The sequence below is a fragment of the Fukomys damarensis genome, unplaced genomic scaffold, assembly GCF_012274545.1.
Source record: "Fukomys damarensis isolate Sample0158 unplaced genomic scaffold, DMR_v1.0_HiC HiC_scaffold_1, whole genome shotgun sequence".
NCBI lineage: Eukaryota > Metazoa > Chordata > Mammalia > Rodentia > Bathyergidae > Fukomys > Fukomys damarensis.
The window spans coordinates 28,118,590-28,145,918 of NW_022900913.1; positions in this window are offsets into that span (position 1 = coordinate 28,118,590).

The following is a 27,329-nucleotide window of genomic DNA, read 5'->3' on the forward strand; positions in this document are numbered from 1 at the left end:
TCGTGTGGGTGTTTCAAGGGCGCCCGCGCGGCTACCTTCCTTCCTGGGTCTGTTGTCGCGCAGGCCGGGGGCTCCCGCACAGGCCGGGAGCTCGCGCGCACGCCACCGGTGATCGCAGGCAGCTTAGTATACTGTTTTAAAGAGCATATATCGTTAAATTAATTTTTAATATATATATTTTGGGAGGTTTAGCCAATTTTGTTTTTTAATGTGGCTATGTTAAATTCTGTATACAGTTCACTTGAGTGGCTTGCATTGCATATGTATTAAAAAATTTTGGACATTTATCTTTTAAGCACTGGGAGAAGGTAGACAGTATACTCCCTTTGCAAGCTAAGAAGGCACCTAGAGCAGGACTCCTGGGTCAAAGTCTAAAGAGAATTCATTATTCACAACAATAGCAGTAGCCAGAACATCAGCACATTTGTACAAGTTTACCAAGTCCCCAATTAACAGAAGGCCCGAGATATCTGAATGCACGTCTTGCCCTGCATTAGAGGAAAGGGGCCCTGAACTTAGTTTGTATTTCTTATGAAGTATTATAAACAAGTCTGCAATTTGCCCTGGAGAAAGGCATTATCTCTGTCTTCTAAGGCTGTCAACTATACAAACATCCTTGAAAAGATTATCCAGGAAGAAAAGACAGTCTGTGCATTACTTGCAAGATGTGCAAGAATGTAAGAGGCTCATAAAAATTATCTACCAACACTCATTTCCATAAACCTTCTCAGACTGCACGTTTCTTTTTGAAGATGTTGTATTCCTCCTATAGATGGATTTAATGTGTATTGTTCAAAAGCCAACATCATTCCCTAGCTCACTGTTTTTAAAAATGTATATCTATATAGAATTATATATATCATATGTTATAACTTGCTTTCCTTCTCTGAAAAGAACTCATTTCCTGCAAATAATTACATTCAAATTTTATTTACTGAATTGTGTCACCACTGAAGAAAAGACAAGAACATATAATGCAAATAAAAGATTTTTCCGGACAGGTGAATGTAAGAAACATTTGGAAGCACAGCATTTATAAATGCTTTGAAATCATTTATTTAACTGAATGGTGGCTGGAAATCTCAAAGTCTTTATCCTAGTCTCCATTCCCATGGCAGCACACAGGTCTGAACAAGCTTGCACTTGCACCCTGGAACTTCATACCTTCAAAATATTTTACTAACATCAAGTAACTGATCCTCATAATGTAGTGGTGAGATTAATCATTAAATATTATTATCCAGATGTGAATACCTTAATTCACTTGCCTCAGGCTCCAAAAGTCAAAGTTAAAAACAAGACATGGATTCAAACTATCTGGCTCCTATCCTGTGTTAACATCCCCAAAGCCAAAAATACCATTCACATACAAAGCACTCTTCTTTATCCTCTTAAGTGCATACAGTAAATAGGACCTCATTTTGCAATACTATATTTTTGTGCTGTTGCTTATAGACTAATTTATTTTAATTCTTTTAAAGTTACCCCTACAATTGTCCCTCTATCTGTGGGAAGATTAGTTCTAGTACCCCTGAAGTTACCGAAAGCTATGAATGCTCAAGACCCTTAAATGAAATAGCATAATATTTGCATATAACCCATATACATCTTCCCATATACTTTAAATCATCTCTAGATTAATAAAAAATACTTAATGCAATGTAAATGCTATATAAATAGTTGTTATACTATATTGTTTAGGGAACAATGACAATAAAAATGTCTACATGTTTTTCCTCCAATACTTTTTATCTTATAAAATTTTGCACTTACTTTAATTTACAGATTTTGATATAAACATGTTTCAGTTTTAAAAGTTTGAATGTTATTTGTCTTATTTTTAATGTCTTTGGATCATTGAGAATGAGTACAATTTGCAGAAATGGAAAGTACAAAAATAGAGTTTAAAAAGGGAAAATGTTACTAGGTTAATGACTTTTAACTCAATTATTTGTCAGTGCTTTAAAAATATTGTATATATCCTTTGTCTATGAGTTGCAAATATTATCCTGGTTTGTAATTTGTCATCTCATTTTGTTTATTATTTTTCTCATCTTGTAGATATTTTTTCTTAAGATTTAAATAAATTTACTAATTTTCTTAATATACATATGGATTTTATCCCCTACCCAGGCAAATCTCTCCTATTGTGATATAGTAAAAATATTTATTTCACTGTTTTTCTGGTACTTTATGCTTTGTTTTCTTCATGATTAAATCACTGATTCATCTGCAAATTATTTTGGCCTTAGTTGAAGCAGGAATTCCACTTTCTCTCTTCCAGATGTCTGTTATCCCAATACTAAGAAAAAAAATAGTTTAACTACAAAGAGTTTCATAATTTACTGTTATTATAATATTTACTCTACCAAACATGTGTTCTGTACAAGGATAAGGGTGTGTGTGACCTTTGCCATGCAGCTTGTTATTATTAATAAATATTTGTCACTGAGGATCAAGGTATAACTCACCTGCATATTTAGTGATAGATGCTTGTTAGTACTCAGCTACAATACAAAGGTCCTAGGAGAACCAGGGCCAAAGAGAATCTAGCTGAGCTGTACCTGGGTTTCTGACTCATAGAAACTGTGAGATAACAATAAATTGTGCCATAAACCATTAAATGTTGGAGTAATCTGTTTCACAGCAATGGAAAAAGTACAACAGCTGTACGTGAAGGTAAGAAAGTACGGAAGAGGGAGCCAATTGAGATTCTTTTCTGATTGCTCATTTTGTCAATGAAGAAAGAAACAAGGTCATCAGCTAAAAATAAGGGTGCAGCAAGAAGCATAGATATTTGAGACAAGATGAGAGGTATAAAATTTTTGGAAGTATGGGAGAATTGGTGGACTAGGGAAGTTTGATTGGTAATTGCCATAGGAGGCTAGATACACGGTCAAAAGTGTAATATGAGAAAGATCCTGTGGGGTATAGGCACAGAGCTTCAGAGGTTCTGCTGTCACCAAAACTAGGATTTTACCAGATAAGCATAATAAAGGAAAAAGAGATAAGTAAACTGAGGATGTATGTAAATATATATGCTGGGTAAATATGACTTTGGAGAGAGTAAAAAGATGGCATAATTCATGACCATAGGTCCTTACAATGGCAAATAGTTTTTAAAATCAGAATTTAGTGTTAGCTACCTGGAATAATGGAAAGTAAGGTATCACTATTTACTCATAATGTAAAACTACATCTGCCTATTCCCTTTGATACATCACTTCTTCTTATATAAACTTTTGGAAACCTAAGTAAGAAAACAAATACAGGTCATTTATAGAAGAATTAATGATACCAAAACTTAGGAAACAGCCAAGTGAATTTTAGTAAATTCACACCTCAAAATGTCACATAGAGGTAAAAACAATCTGCAACTATGCACAACTGCATAGACATATTTTATTTATAGAATGGAATGCAAAAAATACAAGTTACAGTAGACTATATGCAATATAATATGTTATAAATGCCAAAAAACTAAACAATTTGCTGTATGGGAATATATGTATATGTGTTTGGTTGTCAAAATTAAGAGAATTTAAGAGCATGAGTTTAAGGATAGTGCTTACTCTTTTACAAAATACTAGGAAGTGGCATGGTCAAGGATGACACTGGTAGATGCATGCAAATAAGATAAATAGGATGAGAAGAGGAGCTCAAATATTTGTACACTTAAGGTTGAGATCATTGATTGAATAAATGGATGAGGTAAAATGAAGAATAGGATGTTTGGAGGTGAGATTTGCAGGTATTGAGAGCTAATGCCACTAGAAGCTTTATCTATGTAGATACTAAAATCACCAAGAATAAGGTGAGCACAGTGTTGGAGAAAGTGACTGAACCAGGAATGAAGGAAGTAATCTCGAAGTCAACAGTTATCCTAGAGTCCCAAAAAGAGTGTGGAAGATGATACAGTATGAAATTTCAAAGTGGGTGTTTTATTGAACATGAGGTGATAGATTGGGAAGCAAAGAAGGGATTCATATCCCATACCAGGTGCTATGGTGCCAGGGATATGAAAACTAAGCACCCTTACAGAGGGTTGCAGAGGGAGAAGGGACTTTAGAAAAGAGCAGATTTGAACAAGATGATGAAAGAAATATCAGGAAAGAGGGGATTTCCTGTCTACACATCAAGTTCCAGGGCTGCAAAGAAAGAGTTTTGAGAGCTAGAGAGGAATGAGAGATGGTATCAATAAAGCAGATACACTGATCTTTTCAAAAATGAGAATCTGGGAAATAAGGAATGAGGCTGGGCTTCCACTGGTAATCTCTACTGGTTATGCACAGCTAAAGCCATAGTGAGATTAATCCTGAGGTTCTCAAAGAAAAGGATGCCACTATGCATGTTGATGAAATGAGAAGAGTAGAGCTCCTGCCTAAGAAGAGTAGAGCTCCTGCCAGAAACATGCTGGAAGGTCAGGAGTTTCTTCAGTGCTGCAACAGAGACAGGGAGGGAGCCTGGGGAGGGGTGCTCCTGTGGTCCCTGTGCGGCATTGCTCTACCCTCCCACACCCACACCGCGCTGGTATCCAAAGCTCGTTAGCCTGGCCCCATTCAAACTTCATTCCTGCATGTTGACCACATCCCTCCTTCATTCTTTTTCGAGAACCACAGCCAAACCATTCAGAGGCTGCCAACTATTACATAATACTCACCATTTATTTTATTTATTTTCACCCATCCATCAAACCCATTGAAATTATACTCACTGGTAAAAAAAAAACCTTGGGCCTATATTCAAACCAAAAAACTCAAGAATTAAACAAATGAATAAGCATTGATCTGAGAGATGTTCCTGAGTGTTGGGAACCTATCCTAAGAGACAAAAGAAGGGCTGGGAAGAGGAATTATTCACTAAGGCCTGAATTCAGGCTGGGGTCCAATGTTAAGGGTCCGCTCTAGAGTCAGTCAGATCCCTTTGGCCGTCTCCAGCATTCCTTTTTGGGTGCTTTATATAAGGGTTTAAACCTTGTCAAACCACCAAGCTTCAGGGGCTCAAAGTAATGTGGCCACTAGTATGTAGCCACAGTGGGCCATAATTTTTTGAGATGGTTGATATCTTAAAAAGAAGTAATAATAATATATGAACAAAAATGAGAAATTCAACAGCTGTAATTGTTGTCATCAAATATAACCACTATTTGGGATGGAGAAGTAGTTTAGTGGTAGAGTACATGCTTATATAAAGCCCTTTGTGCGATCTCCAATGCCAAATAAGTAAATGAAATACAATTTATATTTAAAATTCCAGTCAATAAGATCTCAAGATTCCTTCCCAGAAAAGGAAAATTGTATCTGCATTCCATGATATAAATTTACAATCTAACCATTACTGCTAATTCAATTCAATTCAATGAATTCAACAAATATATTTGTATTAGTCATCTTCCCATTAATGTGACAAAATACCAGATACCAACAACTTCAAGGATAAAATATTTATTTTGGCTCACAGTTTCAGGGAGTTCATAATAGTATCTCAGAGTTAAGGCAGAAGCGTCCATGTTGGAAGGATATGACAGAAGAAAGCTGCTCATCACGATGGCTGGGAAGCAGAGATTAGATACCCAAAGAGGAAGTGGTTAGGGACCAGATACAGTTCCCAAGCTCAAATTCTAATGGGTCACCCAGACACACCCAGAAGTGTGCTTTATTAAAGTAATTTGTTGTCTATTATACAGGGAAGAGTGCAGTCTTATTCTGGGTTCAGCCACAAGTAGACTCTGGGACAGAGATTTAAGTACAAGTAGTTGGCACATGAAGTTGACACTGATAAGAGGAATGAAACATGGAAGGGAAGAAAGCCACTCAAGGAGTTTTCAAGCCATCCATTGCTGTGGGCACTGAACCTATACCCACCAGGAAATTGCTGGAAGCTACTATTAACCACATGCCTGAGGGTTAGATCATCAGAAGGGCAAGGAAGCCGACATATTTATACACCTTCTGTTGGTCATTGGCTGAGGGCTGCCCCTGGCCTTTGTTAATTCCCCCATCCTTTCGACCAAAATGTACTAGTGAATGAAATAAAGTTTAAATGGGCAGAGAAAACACTCAAGGAAAAAATAGTACTGTCATGGCAGTTCAAAGTAGTGAACTAAGATAAGGGTAAGGAGATAAAGAGGTGTGTGAATCTCATCTGTTAGGATTATAATTACATTGAAGGGAGGGCAGGGACAGGGAAAAAAATGAGAACCAAGACCTGTCATGTAAAGATACAAGATCCCAATAATGAATGTAACTGTATTGTATACTTAAAATGCACCAATAAACTCAATTTAAAAAGGATTATAATTACTTAATAGAAATTCAAAAAATTATGCCAGAAGGACAGAAAAAGAGGGCTTCATGCTTGCTGTAGTTTTAAAGAAGACTTCCCAGGTCAGGTCCCAGCTAGACACAGTGTAATAAACATTCATCGTTTTTATTTGGTATCTATGCTATTTGAATACTTTTTCTGTTTGGTGAGACTTCCCAAATTTCTAAGTCCATTCCTTAAGATGGAATTAAAAGAATCATAACACAGCAATAAATATGTACCAGTGTTCATAGTGGCACAGTTTGTAATAGCTAAAACTTGGAAATGGCCCAATTGCCCATCAACAGGATGGATAAAGAAAATGTGGGGTTTTTTTTAATATATGTATAAAATGGAGTGCTACTCAGCCATAAAGAATGCGAAATTAGCCGGCAGTGGTGGCACACTCCTGTAATCCCAGCACTCAGGAGGCTGAGGCAGGAGGATCGCTGTGAGTTTGAGACCAGCCTAGGCTACATAGTGAGTTCCAGGTCAGTCTCAACTACATAGTGAGACCCTGTCTCAAAAAAAAAAAAAAAAAAAAAGAATGAGAAATTAGAGGCATTTATAGATAAATGGATGCACATTGGGACCATACTCCTTAGTGAAATAAATAGGACACACAAGTGTAAATACTGAAAGTTTCTGGAAAACTGGAAGTGTAAATAAGTGTCAAAATGTATAATGGATGATGTAAAATAGGAAGAGAAGGTTCAAAGGGGAAGGAGAAGTGGGAGGAGTAGGGAAAAGGAAAGAAGGGAAAGGAATAAATATGAGAAAAGGAAAAAAATGGAAACAAAGTCTTTATAAATAGGGAGGGGTGGACAGGTTGAAGGGAGGGCAGGGGAATGGGGGAAAATTAAGAACCAAAATATATCATCTAAAGGTACAAATTCCCAATGATGATTTAGGTATATATTGTGTACCTAAAATGTACCAATAAAATTAATAAATAAAAAGTAAATAAAGAAAGAAAGACGTTAAAATTTCTTTTCCCAGATGCCCTTGTGAGACCTGGGCTCTGCTAGCTAGATAAACCTATGCAAGACTTAACTTGGACACTCTGAGGTAAATGAGGCACTGATCTGGATATTCTGGTTTTTTGGCGGGGGGTACCGGAGATCTGACTAGGGTCCTTGTGCTCGCAGACCAAGCACCGGAACCACTGAGCTAAATTCCCGGACCTGATCTAGATGTTCTTGATGAGCGTATTGTAGATGCCCAGCTTCCAGCACAGTCGCAAAAAGGGTCTAGCACCCCCTAGTGTCAGAGGTGGAGCCTGCGCTATGTCTGGGCAACAGGATACTTGCTATCAGAGCTTTCAAGTTTAAATAAAAAGATGTTTCTGTGAAATGGAATACTGGTAACGTAGTTTCTGCTCTTTGCAACAAGCGCTTTTTTTTTTTTCTTTTTCTGTTCTTTTCTTTTTTTATTTTTCTTTTTTTTTTTTTTTTTTTTTTTTTAATTTTTGTCCTGGAGATTGAACTTGGGACCTGGCCCTTATGAAGCAGGCAGTGGCAACACTGAGCTAAATCCCTGGCCCAAGTAATCCTGATATGATAGGAGGTGAAGAACAATGGAAGGAAATGGGGAATGGTTGGGGAAGGAAAGATTTGTATAGGCAAAGATTTGTGGGTAAGGGAGTCCAAGATCAAAAAACAGCAAAAGCACAGGCATGAAGAAAATGAAAATCCAAAGTCTTTTGGAACTAGAGAAAACAATCCAAAACTTCATTTGGAACCAAAAGAGAACTAGAGTAGCAAAGGCAATTCTAGACAACAAAGACATGGCAGGGGGTACCACAAATTCCAAACTTGAAACTATACTACAAAGCCACTGATAAAAACAGCGAGGTATTGGCAAAGAAACAGACCCAAGGATCATTTGAACAGACTAGAAGATGCAGAAACAACTCCTGACATACTCAACTACCTCATCTTTGACAAAGGAGCCAACCATCCTCACTGGAGGAAAGCTAGCCTCTCTAACAAAAACTGTTGGAAAAACTGGCTTTCAACTTGTCAAAGATTAAAACTAGATCCCTATCTTTCACTATGCACTAAACTAAAATCAAAGTGGATTACAAATATAAATATTAAAACAGAAACACTAAACATGCTGGAAGATAAGCTGGGTAAAACTCTCGAAGACATTGGCATAGGAAAAGACTTTATGAACAAACCCTCAATAGCATGGGAACACAAAAAATTAACAATAGGGATCTCATCTTATTAAAAAGCTTTTGCACTGCAAAGAGATATCTATCACAAGCAGAGCTAAGAGACAACCCGTAATGTGGGAAAAAAATTTTGCCAGCTCTTCATTGGACAAAGAACTACTTTCTAGAATATATAAAGAACTCAAGAAAATCAGACCCCCCAAATATAAACACCCAATTCAAAAATGGGCATCTGAAATGAACAGACATAATGTCAGACAAACAAATAAATGTAGTAAATAAACATATGAAAAAATGTTCAACATCACTGGTCTTTGGAGAGACGCAGATGAAAACAACACTGAGATTCCACCTCACTCCACAAAGAAATCATCCAATAACAAATGTTGGCGGGGTTGTGGAGAAATAGGAACCCTTCTTCATTGCTGGTGGGAGTGCAGACTGGTGCAACCACTGTGAAAATCAATATGGAGATACCTCAAACAACTAGGATTAGAAGTCCCAGTTAACCCACCTATTCCTCTGCTGGATATCTTCCCAAAGGAATTAATAGAATCATACCACAGTGATATATGCTCACTCATGTTTGGAAATAGCCCAACTTCCCATCAACTGGAGATTGAATAAAGAAGATGTGTTTTTTTTTAATAAAATGGAGTAAAGCCATAAAGAATGAGAAACTAGAGATATTTATAGCTAAGTGGATGCACATTGAGGCCATACTCATAAGTGAAATTAATAAGTCACACGTGTAAATACTGAATAGTTTCTCTGGTGTGAAAAACTAAAAGTGTAAATACTGATCAAAATGTGTAATTGATATTGTGTAATAAGAAAAGGTCTGAAGGAGTAGAGGAAATGGAAGGGGTAGAGGAATGGTAAAAGGGGAAAAGAAACAATGTGTGAAAACAAAAAACACGGAAACCATGTTTTTGGAAACTGGGAAGAGTGGAGGGAGTGAAGGGAGGGGTGGGGTATGAAGACAAATAAGAACCAAGATAAGTCGTGTAAAGGTACGAGATCCCCGTGATGAATGTAACTGCATTGTATGGGCCCGATGCTCCAGCGCCATCCATTTTCAGGGCTGGTTGATTGGGCAGTTGAGTTGTTACACACTCCTTAGTGGGTTCTGACTTCCACAGCCACCATCCTGCTGTCTGTATCACCCAACACCTTTTCTGGGGTCTGGATCTGACGGCCAGCGACGGCCAGGTATGTAACTGTATTGTATATGTAAAATGTACCAATAATCTTGATAAAAAGGATTACTATCTGGAATATATAAAGAACTCAAAAAATCAGACCCCTCAAATATGAAGACCCTACTCAAAAATGGGCATCTGAAATGAACAGATACTTCTCAAACAAGTGAAAGCAGCAAATAAACATATGAAAAATATGAGAAAATGAAAAACTGGAAATAACGTGTTTGTAAAGGGGGAGGGAAGGAAGGGTGAAGGGAGGTCAGGGACAAGGGGGAAAATGAGAACCAAGACTTGTCATGTAGAGGTACAAGATCCCAACAATGAATGTAACTGTACTGTGTACCTAAAATGTACCAATAAACTCAATGAGGAAAAAAAATCATAATGCAGATACCTCAAATAACTAGGATTACAGTTCCCATTTGACCCAGCTCTCCCTCTGCCAGATATCTTCCAAAAGAATTATAAAATTCATACCACAGTGATATATATGCACCCACAGTTTGTAATAGCTAAAATTTGGAAACAGCCCAATTTCCCATCAACTTTAGACTGGGTAAAGCAGATGTGCTATGTGCTGTGTGTGTGTGTGTGTGTGTGTGTGTGTGTAAAATGGAGTACTCTTCAGTCATAAATGAGAAACTAGAGTCATTTATAGATAAATGGATGCATATTGAGGCCATATTCTTAAGTGAAATAAATAAGAAGCTAAAATTTAAACAGCCCAATTTCCCATCAACTTTAGACTGGGTAAAGCAGATGTGCTATGTGCTGTGTGTGTGTGTGTGTGTGTGTGTGTGTAAAATGGAGTACTAGTCAGTCATAAATGAGAAACTAGAGTCATTTATAGATAAATGGATGCATATTGAGGCCATATTCTTAAGTGAAATAAATAAGACCACATATGTAAAAACTGAATAGTTTCTCTGGTGTGAAAAACTGCAAGTGTAAATAAGCTTCAAATGGTGTAATTGATGGTTTGAAATAGAAAGAAAAGGGCTGAAGCAATAGGGGAAGAGGGAGGGGTAGGGGAAAGGAAAGAAGGGAAAGGAAAAAACATGAGAAAAGGAGAAAATGGAAACACAGTCTTTGTAAATAGGGAAGGGTGGCAGAGTTGAAGGAAGTGTAGGGGAATGGGGAAAAAATAAGAACCAAGATCTGTCATGTAAAGGTACGAGATCCCAATGATGAATGTAACTGTACTGTATACCTGAAAAATACCAATAAAATTAATAAAGAATACAAAAAACAAAACAAAACAAAATCTGTTAGAAATATTTACCGAATGGTGTGACTAAAGAACAAAGAACTCAGCATTAAGTGTTGCATGGCTCACTCAGGCTTCTGGCAGGGATGAACACTATGGAACTGAAACACTACTGAGAAACAGAGGCTGTGTTACTGTTAGACACTACCAATGAAGAGGAAAAGTAACATGGTAAGAGTGGCTTTTGTGGCTTCACAGAGGGTGGGCTTGTTAAACAAAAGCAATGTTATATATCCAGGGGATTGAGGCCAAAGGCAGGAGGTCAGAATGACATCTGGAAAGGCTTGGGCTTTGTTACCTTTAAGATCTCATTTGAATTCTGTGACCACATATTATCTGTGCCCCTTGTACCCTTTATTTAACTTCTTGCCCCTCCGTTTCCTTAACTTTAAAAACAGAAGTAATAGAATATACTGTCCTAGCCTTAATGGTTTCAGACACCTTGGGATAAATCTGTACTCCAATCTGTACAGAGCAGATTTATTGATCCATAGCAAAGACCATATATGAGAGAATCATGGATCATCTCACCAAACAAAAGAAAGATCAACTTTTATAGGATTTGATGGAAAAGTAGAATTAAGTAAAATTTCACTGAAGTGGTATTTTGATAGACAAATCAACCTCAAGTCCATACTGCTAAGTTAATCAGGATCCTACTTCCTTACAAAGGACAAAGTTAAGACCCATGTGAAATTCTCAAGTTCACATCATCATCATTGTTCAGGATCCATGGAGTAGATGGCAATTTGGAGAGGTGGACAAAAACCAATCCTTTCTGCATTTCATCATAAGGTAAGCTATTGAGTAAGTTGATACGATGGCTTCACAGTAGCCTGTGAGACTGTAGAGCACACAAAGTTGGGACACAAATACAGAGAGAATGCATGACTTGAAGGTCAAGGCTGACATCACAAGGTAATGTGTGCCACATCATAAATATTCAGCAGAACAATATGCATTATGTTTGCTAAGTTTTTAATATCTGAATATTCACTTTCAGCTATTGTTAACTATTCTAGATATAACTTGGAATGAAACACTCATTGTGAACCTTACTAATGAAATTCTACCATTTACTGGAAGTTTAAATATAATTTATTTTCCTGAGAATAAAATACAACAATAATTAATGGGATTGCATGAGTATATATAACAATTCACAAAGCCATACACTAGAGATTAGTTTAATGCTTGCTATATCTTAATCAAAAGTATTTTTTTTTAAGAAAAGGAAATTGGGCCAGGGATTTAGCTCAGTGATGCCACACATACCTTGCCTGTGCAAGAAGAGTTCGATCCCCAGTATGGAGAAGAAAAGAAAAAAGAGTGCCACCACCTGCCTAGCAAGCTCAAGGACCCGAGTTCAATCCCTGGTACAAAAGAAAGAAAAGAAAAAAGAAAAGGAAAATTTTAAAATGTACCACAGAGGATAAACTTCTTACCCACAATTATATAGCCATTTTTGCAATAAAATGCAGCAGAAATTACTGTATGACTACTTGTGAAAAATCTCAAAAGTACTTACTATTAGTGTACATGAAAGCAATAACATCACCAATCAAGGACTTTCAAAAATAAATTCAAGAGGAAATAAATTGGAAGCACAGTGAAATTTTAAGAATGTGTAAAACAGCTGTTCAGTCATAGAGTCGTCGTTTCATCTCAGACTGCCCAGCTCCACAGTGTGCATGTTCAAAATCCAAAGTATATGAAATCCATAGAAAATGTGTACTTGATGGCCTGGTACACTCTTTTACACTGTGTCCTTTGGAAAAGTTGACTTTCATTGCAATGGGCATAAAATGATACGCCAAATACATTACAAGGTTTTAAAAATTAATGAAATGAAAATAAGGCATTCAATGAAGAAATTCTGAAAAGGAAGCTTGCCATTTCTCAAAGTTTTTATGATCCTCAAAGGCAGAACTAACTGAAAGGATAGATGAAAGCCCTTAAATATTTGAAGGTTCCCCAAATGTGGAATCAGGATGTATCTTCCGCCTGCGAGCCTGCTGCTGGTAGGTCACAAAACACCACAGCTCCTGTGGGGATATATTCTTGCGGTGAGGAAGTGGAAGCATTTGATCTACTGAGTATCTTTTTCGCTGAATCTGAAATTGAGAAAGTAGGCTTCCCCAGAAGCATTCTTTCCAATCTGCTGAAAAGTTTGAGTTATTCAAGGTTAATCAGAGTTTAATCTGCGTCTCTCGATCCCCTCCAAACTCAGAGAGGCTGTCAATGCCAATCCATAGACCAGAAGTCTCCAGTCCCATACATCCAAGATTTAAGAACTCATCAGTGATTGGAAACTACCCAGAGTATCTCACCAGTGATGGATATATAAAGTATGGCACCATTTGCTACATCCTGCGAGGCTCTTCGCTCTGAAAGTTTGTAGAATGAAGAATCCATTGTCACAGCCTCTTCTCAGCAACATTTACCATTCCATCACATGGCCCATGTCTTAGTCATTTTCATATTACTGGGAAAGGATACCTAATACTCACAAGTTAAAGATGCACAGGTTTCAGTCCACACTCTTCTGGCTCCAAGGCAGGGTGGCGTGACAGAGGGTTTTGGCAGAGGACACAGTACATGGCAGGCCAGGCAGGAAACAGCACCCATCAACGGAAGCAGGATGTCTTAGTTACTTTTCTTATTGTGAGGGAAAATACCCGACAACCAAAGTTAAAGGAAGAAAGGTTTATTTCAGCTCACAGGTTGTAGAGGTTTCAGTGCATAATCAGCTGGTTCCAAGGCAGGGTGACATGTCAAGGGAGATTCACAGAAGAGAAATCATCCATGGCGAGCAGGCAGGAGATGGAGAAGCAGCAGAAGCAGAAGCAGCAATAGGCCTTCCTCCCCTCTCTCTTTATATTCCATCCAGGCTGTAAACCTGTTCATTGTTGCTACCCACACTCAGGGTGTGGCTTCTTTTATTCACCTTCTTAATCCCAGCACTGCACCCTTAATCCACACGCACACATACTAGACTAGCCACCTTTGAAATTCCCCACCTGCAACCACATAAGGCTTTGGAGGGACATCTAGATACAAACCATAACACAGTACGCCAGCCTGTGGGCCATGCCTACAGTGACCCATCTCTTCCCACTGGGCTTCTCCTCCCAACATCTCACTCAGAGCACTAATTCAGTGTTACACATCCATGATCAGTCCCTCCCAAAAGCCCCCACCCAGGAGCACCTAAGGCTTTGGGGGGAGGCATCTAGATATAAGCCATAATAGCCCATGAAGCCATACCATGTCTCTACAGAGAAAATTACTGAACCATGGAATCCGTTTTCTAGACTAGAGGTTGGCAGCTTCTTAGAGTAGCCTATTATTTCCTCTCATTCCTAGTGTGGAAGAGGCAGGACAAGAAGAGAGGTTAGGAGGGGTGAAGGGAGGGCAGGGACAAGGGAGAAAAATGAGAACCAAGACCTGTCATGTAAAGGTACAAGATCCCAATGATGAATGTAACTGTACTGTATACCTAGAATGTACCAATAAACTCAATAGGGGGAAAAAAAAAGAAGAGAGGTTAGGTTGAATCCTGAATTTTCCCAACTAGAGGGAGCTTCGCAGTAAGTGGTAGCTGTCCATCAAGAGACTGGGTCTCAAAGAGACCCTAGGAGTGACATCCCTTGGAAGTGTAAATGTCAGCGCATAGGGTAGGGGGAGAAGGGTAGGCCTTGGGCAAGAGTCCAAATGAAGGTCCACACATTTCTTATCTTAATGAGTAAGAGGAACTTTCAGGATTTCATCCAACTTATTTAAGTTATACTGCTGATGAGAATCACTTTTTTGCTCAATTTAACTATTTTGATCACTAATTAGAAAATCTTCTATTTATTAAAATGGCTAAATTTTAAAAAATTTACAGTGCCAAGTGCTAGCAAGGATGTAGACACAGGGACACCTCACACGCTACTGGTGGATGCATAACATGGCGTAGCCACTCTGGTAACAGCCTGGGCAGTTTCTCACGAGGCTAAATATGCGCTTACAGTGGTGTGTCAGTCCACTCCAAGGTCTTTACCCAAGAGAAACAAAAACACATGACTACACAAAGACCTGACCCAGAGCATTTACAGTGACTTTAAAAAAAGCAGCCTTATTGAACTAAAATTGGCACACTATACAATTTACAAACTTACAGTACATGGTTAGATAGATTTTGGCATACTGACAGAGTTGTACAACCATGACCACAATCAAATTTAGATCATTTTTGTTATCCCTAAACAAAACACTCTACCCACTAGTTATCATCTCCGAACCCTTTCCCACTAAATCTAGGTAACCACTGAGCTGCTCTCTCATCTTTATAGATTTTCCCACTCTGGGAAGTTTTTTAATTCAAAACAGACTGCCATGGCTTGTGTTTAGATGCCCGCCCCCCCGCAATGCCTCATGCAGTTATAGGTGGAGATTTTTAAGAGGTGGCTGAATCTAAAGTGTGTAATTGACATTGGTCCAATGCTAAGGACCTAAGATTAAGCGTGTGAGTGCCACCCACCCCAAGTAGCTCAATAAAATTATTAAATTCCCTTGCTTGCTTGCTTTTGCTGTCTCCTCTGCCGTGAATATTTTTTTTTCAGCAACAAGAGAAAAGCAACAACATAGACTATGCTCATAGCAACAATAACCGAAGAAAGTGTTCACGCCGATATTTTAACGTAATCACCCCAAATTAGAAATAATCTATCCATCAATTAGACAGTGGAAGAACAAATTATAGTATCTTTATATCTTAATATAATATTCAATAAAAAGAAATGACCGACTGAGACAACAACATGGATGATTCTCAGAAGGGTTAAGTGTAAGATGCCAAACGTGACAGACTAGATCCTGTATGAATTCCATTTGAATCACATTTTGACAAAGATAAAACTGTGGCAGAAATCAGATCAAAGATTAGAACCTGAGAGTTGGGGACTGGGGCATTGATACACCACGGTGGAGCACATGGTAATTCTCTGGGTTAATGGAAATACTCTATATCTTAATTACGGTCATGGTTATAAAATAGCATATATTTTATCAAAACACACAGAACTTAACCAACACTGAAAAGGGTGACTTTTACTATATATAAACTAGAACCCCAAAACCCAACTTTAAACAAAGAATGTGTAATGCCTATTTGCAAATTTTATAAGTCACGTGTGACAGAGTCTATTGTTTTTATTTTAATTAATGGTTTTACAAAATTTAATCAGACTACCTCTTTGAAGCTTTAATTTTTTCTTTTATAGTATTTTTTTCTTTTCTAAACTCTATTTTTGTATTTTCAATTTCTGTCACAAGTACAAATTGTACTCAGTGATGCAAAGAATAAGACAAAACTCAAAGTTTATAAATTTAAATAGATTTCATCAAAATCTGTAAATTAAAGCAAATGCAAAAAATTGGAAAAGATAAATTTTTAATAAGGTTTCAAAATGTTTTTCTTCTAAAGTGTTCAAAATATCTATTAAACGTGATAAAATACAAATTATAATTGAATGTCAATATTTAGAATTTAAATTATTTAAATAAAGTAATAATCATTAATTGAATTTTTAAAATTCAAAAATAAAATAAATCTTACAAAATAAAGCTTTTGATATTCTGGAATTCAGGGTCCATCCCGGAAGCAATGGAAAGAATCACTATCACACTTCAAGTATGTTATTCCCATGCTGGCATAATACGACTATGAGTTATATGAGCTGGGCATGGTGGCACATGCTTGTAATCTCAGCACCCAGGAGGCTGAGACAGGAGAATCCCCATGCATCCAAGGCCACCCTGGGTCTCTGTCCAAAGCCAGTCTAGACATAGAAAGACTCTGTCTCAAAATAACTAAAATTAACAAAAATAAAAGTAGAGATTTTTATGAATTGTTTTATCTTACAAATATTTTCAAGCTAACTGATGAGTATCTTCAGAAACAATCATTCAAGCCTGAAGAAGAGCAAGAGAATGAATGTTTAGGAATTATAAGAGACAATCTCTTAAATTCATGCTTTGTGAAAGGAGGGATTTGGAATATTAACTCATTTTGTCTCATTTAATTTTTTTTCTTTTTGAGACAAGGTTTTGCTTTGTAGTTCAGGCTTTCCTTGAACTCATTGTGAAGCTCAGGCTGGCCTGAAAAACTTGCAATCCTCCTGCCTCAGCCACCCAAGTGCTAGGATTACAGGCATGTGCCACCATCCCTGCCTCCCCACATTTGAAAGAAGTTGTCTTTAGCAGTAGAAAAATCCACAAATCTTTGGGTCTCATTGCCTTTTTTTCAGGATCCCTGGGTAAGAGATGTGGAAAAGTTTCTCCTGAAGGCCTGGGCAGTGTCAGTTGTGAGAGTAGGTGTTACAGTTATGGACACCACTGTGACAGCACTGAGTGCAGGGTCCTACATGACTAAGGCATCTGTGGAGGACCTGTAAGTTTCTAATACATAGAACCTTGTGCTCTGATTTGGATCTGAAGTCTCCCCAAGACTGTCAAAGGCTTGGTGCCAGTCTGTGGTGCTACTGGGGGCTGGTAGAACTTTTAAGAAGTAGGGCCTAGTGGAAGAAAATTAGGTTACTGGGGAAGGGCCATGAAAGGAGTATTGGAACTGTAGACCCTTCTCCTTTCTCTGTCTCTGTCTCTCTCTTTACCCCTCAGTCTCTTCCTCTCTGTCCTTCCCACCACCACGAGGTGAGCAGGTTTGTTTTGCCACCCAGCTCATGATGTTCTACCTCATCACAGGCCCAAAACCAACGGACCAGCCAGTCGTAAACTGGAAAATCTAAAACTGTGAGCCCAAATAAATTCTCTCCCTTTATAATGATTTTTCTCAGGTATTTGTCACAGCAACAGAGACCTCACTGATATACCTTCTTAAAGGTAGTACCAGGGCAAAGCACACTCTTGACTATCTGAGAGATTATGTCCCATCTCTTTAACCTCTAGCATTTCTCTCTGTGTCTACAGAGATAGGACTGTGATAGGAGTATCCTAAAGAATTATCTTTCAAAATATAAATGCTTTTTGTAGAGATATTATTTCAAGGGATTACTTAACTATCACAATTATCAATTTATGCTTTAACAAAGGTTGTGTGTGAGCAGCTAGGCTCAAGCCTGAGTGGGATGGCCTGGGGATTTAGCTCAGTGATGCAATTGTCTGCCTCGAGTGCAAGACCCAAGTTTGATCCCAGTACCAAACAACAAAAAAAAAAAGAGTGAGTGGGATGAAGATCAGGGGAAGGTTTGAGGGCCTGGCCAAGGAAAGACATTCTAATAAGGAGAAAGAAATAGCCCTAAAAATCTTCACATGTGCTCTAACTTATGGATGTCATCCAAAATTTAGATAGAAAGAGTTCCTAGATGTGGATAAAACATATAATTAACACAGAATGGAGGATATTGTGTGCTTGAGAAAGAGGGAGGAAGAAATACAAACCTATATTTTTCAGTTATGTAAAAACATTTTAAATGCCTATTGTTTACTGTGCAAATTTTTTTGTATTTTGGTGATGTATTCCTCTTCGGTGGGGTGGGTCTTGAAACACAAATTCAATTTTGTCACTCTCTCAATTACAGTCCATGTCATAGACTCAAAAGGCAGGCATAGTAGCACATGGAAAATAAGAATTTTAAAGCTACAGATCATAGCCACAAAATAGATTGTGAAAGCATTATCTTTAAATATCAGCACGACGTTTCAAATAATGAATATCCTGGAGTAGAATTCAATATTGCCTGGAGTTTTCAAAATAATCTGGCATAGTGTCATGGACCTCCCATTTTGTTTTGTTATGGGACTTTTTAACAAAAGATTAAGCAAAATCCCATAAAATATTGAGGTCATTCATATTTTATTCTCTGAAAATGAAGTACAGTGTTAATAGGTATACAGTGAAAATATTTCCCCCTTCCAATAGGTAGGGCCAATAAATAAAAGACACATCCTTTATTCATTTTTAAGCTGAGGGATTTTGCAGAGTCTTCAACAGACTAGTATGTCCTATGAATCAGAAATGCAGAACTCTTATTCTTTTTATAACAGGTTAATACTTTCTGGAATTAGTGTTCCCTGACACACAGTTTGAGAAATGTCATGGGTTCATCTATCATTTTGCAGTTTAAAAAGCCACAGAACCATAGACTGGTTGTTAACCTGCGTTTATGATAATTAGCTTGATAAAGACTTATAAAATAAATAAATCTGATGCTGGCAAAAAAAATAGAGAAAATATTTTTTTTAAATGGGAGGGAGGGGGAAAAAAGAGAAGTGAGATAAGTTATGTACCTGTTCCTCACAATGAATGTAATCACTATGTGCTGCAAACATGAACTAATAACAATTATTTTAAAAGCCACAAGAGCAAATTACATGGTGCTGAAGAGAATATGCCAAATCTGGATAGGGAACCAATAGCACTTTGCAGGTGAGTTCTTGTGTCAAATTTGCCTCGTGTGCTCCAGCCCCTCTCTTTTTAACAATAACAACAAAAATTTTCTCCTGTTTGTACTGCTTCTCCACCCAGGTCTTTGGAATGGAATATAAGTAGCATTCGTGAATTGTTATAACAGCAAAAAGATTATTTGAATGTCTTCTAAATGGACAAGACATTAAAGTAAGGAATTCACATTAGAATTTCCTTTCTCTGTTTGATTTTGAGACCATAAATCTGTCATTAATTAATTCATTTCAAAAATATTTAAGTTGTGTCAGAGTTTGTTTGAGGTGCTGGGGATCCATCCAATAGCAATAACAAAAAACAAGACTCTTCTCTGATGCAGTATGTAATCTAGTGAAGAAGGGCAAATCATACGAAAACAAATGCCATCCATATATATTAGGAAGTACTAGGTGCTATGTAAAAGTATAAAGCAGGAAGGAGGGCTGAGGAGGAGATTCAGAAGTGCAACTTTAATGGAATGGCCAGAGAAGATTTCACTGAAAGACAAAGACTCGAAGTGAGAGCCAGAGGGATACATGAGAAAACACCCTCAACACAGTAGCCTGTAAATTCTGAGGAAGTTGGAAGACTAGTAAGAAACTCATGTTCAGGAGAGAAAGAGCCCTCACATAACAGCAGGAACTAAAGGCAAACAAGCAATGGGGAGACTCAAGAAAGGCCAGGAGCTAAGGAGAGATGGGATCTGACCTGACAAGATATTCTGACAGCTGTGTGAAAATAGACTGTTGGCAGCCAGAAGCCAAACCAGGGGGACCAAGCAACACTAACATAACAGACAAGAAAAGATAATAGAAATGTTATTGAATATTAGAATCAGAAGTCTAAAGTTTTCAGAATTTCCATAGAACATAGAGCACTTTTTAAGACTCATGGTCTTATTTGATCCTCACGATGACTAATTTTGTGATAATGCATTTTTTGCTTGTTTCATAGCTGAGAAAACTGAGCTAAGACAAGGTCAAGGCTCTCACCCAATACAGGCCAATCTTACCTGGAAGAATCTATTCATTCTGCCTTAGAATTTAATTGAGCCCTTTGCATCTGACCAGTTTGCCAATTCCATAGATAAAAGTAGTAAATCTTCTTAAGAGCTGAGTGTTTTCAAAATATTAAAGATAAAAGGTGATGAATGTGTTATGTTTATTCTAGCAAAAATGAGAGTTTAGCAGAAATGACTTTCTTCTCTCTCTCTCTCTCTCCTTCTTCTTCTTCTCCTCCTCCTCCTCCTGCTCCTCCTCCTGCTTCTCCTCCTGCTCCTCCTCCTCCTTCTCTCTGCCTCTCCCTCTCTCCTCTTCCACTTTACACATAGCCAGAAAAGTTCTCAAGCACAAGCAAAAATTTTGAAGTTTCCAAAGTGACCACCAAGGTTAATAAATTCTTGGAAAGATGCTCTTTTGGGTACTGATGAAACCTTTCATTAATTCCATGCTTGAGCTTCCAGAGTTAGAGTTCACACATTGTTCCACACACCACAAAAATGACTGCCTAAAGGCATCCTTTGAAGTTCAACAAGTTCAACCAAATCCTTTCTGTCACTACTAGGACTATATAGCCAACCAGTTGGAACATTTGGGCTGAATTTAAAGGAATATTCATGCATTTGTTTTCTGAAAAGCAGCTTTTCAGAGCTATGTGAGTCTGTTTTTGAATAGTGACTTTACTCTGAGATGTCTTCTTCCTTCCTGTAGGAAGGGATAGCATCCATTTGTGGAAGCCAAAAAAGCACCATGAAAATAACAATGCATAAGATTACTGACATTTAGAAATGGGAAGAAAGGAGCTAAAGATGCAAGGAAGGTGTGATGGGTAGGGGAAGAACAAAAAGGGAAAAGAAAATATCTCATATGTTCAAATAAAAATCAAATCAAACAAAAATAACAATAAACAAATCCTAAAATTTAAAACAAACTACAACAAATTCATGTAATTCTATATCAAATTGGAAATGTAATAACATGGAGTAAAGACCTTTGAACACATTATTCTGACTATATAAACCAAGCAGGATATATTTCAAGACAAGAAGAGTGCCTAATAAATTTTCACTCTCTAGGTTCATTCTTAGTAGTAGAAAATGCTACCATCTTTTTAAAATAATTTCATATAGACTAAAGAAAATAATTAAACTGGAAATCAACTTTATAGTAAGAACAAAGATACAAATGTAAGATCAAAGCTAAGTAAAATCAAGCAATATTAAATTTAAATTTAAAATAATATAAACTAATATTTTATTATTTTTCTGGTCTGTCTATTGAAAGAACACAAAAAAAATGATAAGCAAGTAACAGTGAACACATCCATTGCCCTGACCTAAATAGCATTCTCTACTAAAGGGACCCAAAGCTCTTTAGAGAAACAGATCATTTAAGCTTTGGCACAAGTTGGTCCTCAGTCATTTTATTGGGCCAGGAAATATGATTGTGAATGAGAGTGTGTCAGAGTAACACAGCGAGAAGACTTATTTCACTGCTTAAACCAAGTGGGATACATTTCAAGAGAAGAGTGCCAAGTAAATCTTCACTCTCTAGTGTCATAACCCATAGGAATGGAACTCTTATTCTTATTACAAAGCCTTTATTTCCATTTTTTCATTTTCTCATGTTAATTCCACTCCCCTTTCCCCTACCCCTCTCACTTCCCCTTCCCCTCTGCACCTTTTCTTCCTATTTTCCTCACCATGCACTAAACTAAAATTGAAATGGATTAAATATCTAAATATTAAAGCAGAAACATTAAACCAGCTGGAAAGAGGTCAGGTAAAACTTTTGAAGACATTGGCATAAGAAAAGATTTCATGAACAAAATCTCAGTCTCACGTGAACTAACATAAAGAATTAACAACTGGGATCTTTTCTTATTAAAAATCTTCTGCACAGCAAGAGAAACTACCTATAGAGTGAAGAGACAACCCACAATGTGGGAAAAGATTTACTTTACTTTTAATGAAGTAAAATAGTCATTGAGTGTGATGGTTGTGTCAGTGTGAGTAAGAGAAGCTCAGCTAAACCGGCTCAGCAATTCCATACCCAAAGGGTGTGGAAGACCCACTCTAGGATGGCTTGTCATCTGGATAGTATTAAGGGGAACTGAAGATGGACCTGCTTCTATTTCTTCAGAGGAACTCCAGTCTTTGCCTTTACCTTGGGCATCATCCCCTGGCTTTCTTCACAGGTTCTTCAGATTCCAAAGCAGAAACTTCAGCCTTCCAGCACAGACCCCAGTCTTCCATCACATACCCATTGACCCTTCAGTCTCCATTGTACAAACAGACCCTCTGTACTCTTCCGCATCTGACACTCTGGGTGGCCATTGTAAGCCAATCTTATAAATTCCTATATATTTGTTTTTCTTGGCTGTAACTCTAGTAAACACTGACTGATACAATGAATTTGTCCACAGTCTATAAACAAAAACTCTGCTGTATAGAACAATCCCAGCTTACAAATGCAGAAGAGACAATAGTGTTAGACTATCACAATTTTATAACTGTCAATAAGATCACTGATTCAGACAAGAAGCACTGATAGATGCTAAAATTGTTAAAGCTAAGATGTCCAAGAAGAGGATGCTCAAAGTGTACCAAAGTACACTCCCATGGATTTCTTACTAAGATCTGAAGAAAACAAATGTGCTTTTATAATGCACAGATCTGGTGGTCATCATTTTAACGAAGTGATCAAATTTTTTCAAGTAATCAAACTCAACATCACAAATATCAGACAACTGGCTATTTTGAAATTATGAGTCTCCTGTAAAGCATAAAAGATCATCTATGAGGTAGTCTTGCCAAAATTTTAACCTGAATTTAATCAGGTCTTAGATTTAACTTCAAAGTTACAGAAAATGCAAAACATAAAGGAACCAATTAAACACCATGAGAAAGCAGTAAGACAAATCAAGAATGGAGGACGTTCTATAAGATAACTAGACTATACTCTTCAAAATGGTCAAGAAGATAAGAGAAAATGCTCAATATCACCAATCATCAGGGAATACAAATCAGAACCACAGTGAGATATTATGTCACGCTGGTAAGAATAGCTAATACCAATGTCATTTATCTCATTAGGATCTTATGTACTATTACAGTTGTGAAATGGGAAGAAAGGGGCTAAAGGTGTAGGGAAAGTGGAAAGGGTTGGGGAAAGGTAATAAGGGAAAAAATATAAGAAAATGAAAAAATGGAAATAAAGTGTCTGCAAATGGGGAGGGAAGGAGGGGTGAAGGGAGGGCAGTGACAAGGGGAAAAAGTGAGAACCAAAACCACCTGTCATGTAAAGATACAAGATCCCAATAATGAATATAACTGTACTATATACCTAAAATGTACCAATAAACTCAATAAAAGAAAAAAAATAGCTAATACCAAAAAGACAAATGATAACAAGTGCTGGCATAGAAGTAGAAAAAAAAGGAAGCTTGTACACTGATGGTAGGAATGTAATTAGTGGAGTTGCTGTAGAAAACAGTATGAAGGTTCCTCAAAATATTAAAAATAGAGCTATAATAATATCCAATAATCCCACTATTGGGCACATAGACAAAAAAATACAACCAGTATAGCATTCTCATATTTATTGCAGCACTATTCACAATAGCTAAGATACAAAACACCCTAAGCATTCATGAGCTGATGAATAGATTTTTAAATGTAATATATATACAGAAGTATATCATATATATATATATACACACACATTTGAGTACTATTCATCCACAAAAAAAGATTGAAATTCTTTCATTTACAACAACATTACTGGAACTGGAGAACATTATGTTAAATGAAATAAAATCAGGAACAAAAGACAAATACTTCATGACTGCATTCATATATAGAATAGAAGAAAACTGACCTCATAGAAGTTGAGAATAGAATGGTAGTTATCAGAGACAGGGGAAAGTAGGGAGAAGAAAAAGGTGTGGAGGAATGATTCATGGGGATTAAGTTACAGTTAGGAGAAAGAAGTTCTGTTCTGTAACTGTATAGTAGGGTGATTATAGATAATAGTAATGTATTTCAAAAAGCTAGAATGAAGGCTTTATCATCCCAAAGAAATAATATGTTAGATAGATATGTTTAAACCGATTAAAAGTTATACAAAGCATGCATGTATCAAAGCATCACAGTGTCCCAAGAATGTATCCATTTTTTATATTTTAGGCATTATTCAAAAAAATTAATTTAAATTAAAAAGGAAAGAGAAAAATGTCTTCAAATTTTTAAAAGTCAATGATTTTTTTAAAGGAAAGAGCTATTCTAGAGTTAAAGAAGTTGAAAATACTTATCAAAACAATGTGTAAATATTAATTGAATTTTATTACATATTGAAGAGGCCACAAGGACATTTTTAGTAATTAAGAAAATTGGAAAATGGACTAAATACTCAGTGAAATTATTTAATTAATAACACTCCAAAGCGTTATGATACTATCTTTAGAAGAATGTTCTTGCTTTTAGAATGCAGAAGCATTTAAAGGTGATTTATCATGATGTCAACAACTTATTTCAAAAACCTATGTAAAATAAGTATGGAAAAGTGTTAGTTAAGGTTTCATTCTAGGTGCATATTATACCATTTTTCTATGATGTTTGAGAATTGTTATAATTAAAAGATGAAAAACTACGCAGACCAAACAACATACATTTTTTTAGAACAAATGCCTATGAGGAAGAGGAATAGGGAAGGGAGGCTAAGAGAGGGACACAAACTGCCAACTAGTGAAGGAGCTACGTATGGATAATGAGGATGATATGCAAAGACCCTTGGGTTATATTTAACTCAGCCCTCTGCACCTGAAAAAAAGGAAGGAAAAAAAGACCCTTGGAAGTCAGTTCTGAGTCCTCTCCCTCCCGCTGTGAGGCACAGCTGTGGGAGGCTGAGCCTTGGAACCCAGCAGACTAGAGCATGCAGCAGCAGGACAACTATCCAGAGTCAAGTCAGAACTGGATGCTTTCAAATCCATTCGGTAGGCAGGAATTAGCTCCCTTTGTAATGAAGGCCTTATGTTATTTGATTTACAGCTTCTCTCGGGGAGAGAGATTTGCTCAATAATCCCCTGGATTGTAGCAAAACCCCCAAGGATGTGTATATCTATTTAGCTATAGTCAAGACCCCAAGTTCCAACACCACAATTTCCCCCCTGGGAATGTGACTCTAATTCCTTTCATTTGCTTAAAGGATCTTATCTACTTGCAAAATTCCAGGAGAACTCTTCTATGTGGCCTCTCTGTGAGTCAGGAAAAAAAGGTGATGAGAATTCCACATTCCTGGTCCATGGTACAGGACACAAACTGCTGCTGTGTAATCCCTTGGTCCTTGGAGAAATAGCAAGAATGTCCCAATCAGCATTATGACACAGTCACATGAATGTCATCTCTCAAGGAGATGTGCAAAGAAATCCCAGAGGAACATCTGGTAAATTACAATCTGGCGGAAACTTCCTGAGGGCAGAAAACACAAGTCCCTGTATCTCAATCCCCAACCCATTTCTGAGAACACAGTAAATGCTCAGTACATATTTGTCAACTGAGTAAATAGATGAATGAATGATCAAAATAATGCATACATGATTCAGATTGTGAAGGAGAGTGCTTGGATAAGAAAACCATGATGTTTTCCTCTTAAATTGAATGAGCCAATTATTTGAGTTACAAACAAGAAAAATAAAACAGTGGGACATTTGTTTTAGTGGGCTAAAACAATGTTTAAGTAGACACGACAAATGGAAAGAATGTTGCCTTTGCAAGAGAGTCTCCAAAAACTGACTAGAAACAAGTTGTTCCTTTGTGCTAAGAACCAAAGTGTTGTATTACAAACATTCAAGGCTACAAACTTTTAAAGTACTGTTAGACCACTCTCTGGCCTAAGAGAGCTATTTCTAGCCTAAGAGTAGCAATCTTCAAATCTGATTTTGTCAACCACAAGGGTTCCCATTTCACCCCCAGAAGCATCCCAGAATTCTTCCTTAACTTCTCAAAACAAAAAATTTTAATTCACTACATTACAGTAAAAGCAGGATGGTAATGGAGAGGAAAAGAGTGCTGTGAAATCAATGAAGCAATGATAATTCTCAACATAAGTTCAAAACTCAAAGAGTTGTTTCTGAAAAGCCCACATACCTCAAAGTCAGAAATAATACAGCAGAAAGTATGAATGGATGGATACGAATATATATTCATTCTCCAATTTTTTTTGCCATTCTTGTAGTGTTTCTCCAAGCCTTCCCTTCTCCAAAGCACAACAGACAAGTCTTCCCAGATGAGGAAAGCCAAGTGTACTGGGGCTAGCACCAAGCAAACATTCTTGACTTGAATTTTTCTAAATAACTGAAAACATCACTCTGACGACCAAGGCCACAGAGCGTGATGCAGTGAACTCAGGGAAAACCAAAGATTGTGACCTGACCTTCAAACCTGGTCCAAGTAGCTGATAGAAAGAGAAGGCAGTTGCTGGTCTTTGAAAGTAAGAAATAGGACCAGGGATTTAGCTCTGTGGTACCGTGCCTGCCTTGCAAGCGCAAGGTCCTGAGTTCAATCCCTGGTACCAAAAAAACAAAATATAAAAGTAAGAAATAAAGATTCTAAGTCTGTGCTATCCCATTTTTACCCTCTTCCTCCTTCTGTGCTATCAAGGGGAGTCACCTCCCCAACCTTCATCTTCATGAGACCTTCCCATGAAAGGCTTGGAGAAACCCTGCAAGAATGGCACAAAAATATTGGAGAATGAATATATATTCATATCCATCCATCCATACTTTCTGCTGTAGTATTTCTGACTTTGAGGTATGTGGGCTTTTCAGAAACAACTCTTTGAGTTTTGAACTTATGTTGAGAATTATCATCACTTCATTGGTTTCACAGGAAATCATGGTTCTCTTACGGATCACCTGGTATTGAATCTGACT